The 1,100-nt window shown below is 43.5% G+C and overlaps 1 pseudogene; it reads right to left on the bottom strand.

Annotated features, from left to right (window-relative positions):
* Window positions 1–211: 211 nt before the first annotated feature.
* On the bottom strand, window positions 212–1,100 carry LOC100024399 (mitochondrial carnitine/acylcarnitine carrier protein-like; annotated as a pseudogene).

Here is a 1,100-nt window from a genome sequence, read left to right on the forward strand (position 1 = left end):
AATCTCCTAAAGTCATCAAAGTTCAAAATGGCAAACACCTTACCCAATGATGTCTTTAAGGCAAAAGTCATACAAAGTTCACCAAGTGCTCTTATTTCTTCATTCCTCTCCCCACCCCACCACTCCCGTCCCCAAAATGGAGCCTCTTACAAAGTTGAGTTCAGGCCTAGCTATTCCCATGTCATTGTACTCCTCCAGTTGTTTGAAGGGTTCAATAATTCAAAGTAGGTGTGATGCAATTAAGGAACTTCTTGGGAACTTTAAAGTCAAGAAAACAAGCTGCATTTGCTGGGGATTCTTGGATCATTACAGCTGGAAAACCTTTCCACAAGGATGTGACACCATCTTTTCTGATCAGTTTTCTCAGCACATTAGGGTATTTTCCACCTGAAAGTAGGACTTCAGCACATCTGGAGGGACAGTCACAACCCAGCTGAAGTTCCTATGATGCCTCCAGCCATCAGGATTCAAGGGCACTAACATTTTCTCCTTCTGGGTTGAAGAGATATTTTACTGCTCATAAGTCATGGAATACATTCGTCTGGCAGAAACATCTTGCATGTAGTTAGTAAGCATAATTCCTTTGTAAATGCCTCTTATTCCATTTTCCTGATACAATTTTTTGGGCACAGTCCAAAGCATCAATGTATTTTTTTTTTCTCCTGAAGAGACGTGGCTCCATAGTAGATGTTTGATTCTTGCTCCAGGAGTCATGTTTCCTCTTATGAATGCACCAGATAACATCCCAGCTGCAAAGAGCTGGGGATAATTCAATATATTATCTGGGTTCTTCTGGTGTGATTTCTCCCCTCCAATCCAAAGTACACAGCAAACAGGGGTGTGACACCTACAGTCAGAGCCACCATTCCTTTGTACAGGTCTCAAACACCCTGTTTAGCAAGTGTGTTTCTGAAATAGTCAAAGGTCCCAGAATAAAGAGAAGGTTGTTCTGACTGGCTCTTTGGCCGAGTCTGTAGCTTGACCTTCACTGTGTCCAGTGAGTGACCCACAAACACCAGGCACATGGAATTGAAGCCTCTGGCCAGGAAGCTCTTCAAGAGACTGATGGGCACTGCTGTCCTCCTCGCCTCCTTTGCCAT

This window comes from Monodelphis domestica, chromosome 7, assembly GCF_027887165.1.
Source record: "Monodelphis domestica isolate mMonDom1 chromosome 7, mMonDom1.pri, whole genome shotgun sequence".
Taxonomy (NCBI): domain Eukaryota; kingdom Metazoa; phylum Chordata; class Mammalia; order Didelphimorphia; family Didelphidae; genus Monodelphis; species Monodelphis domestica.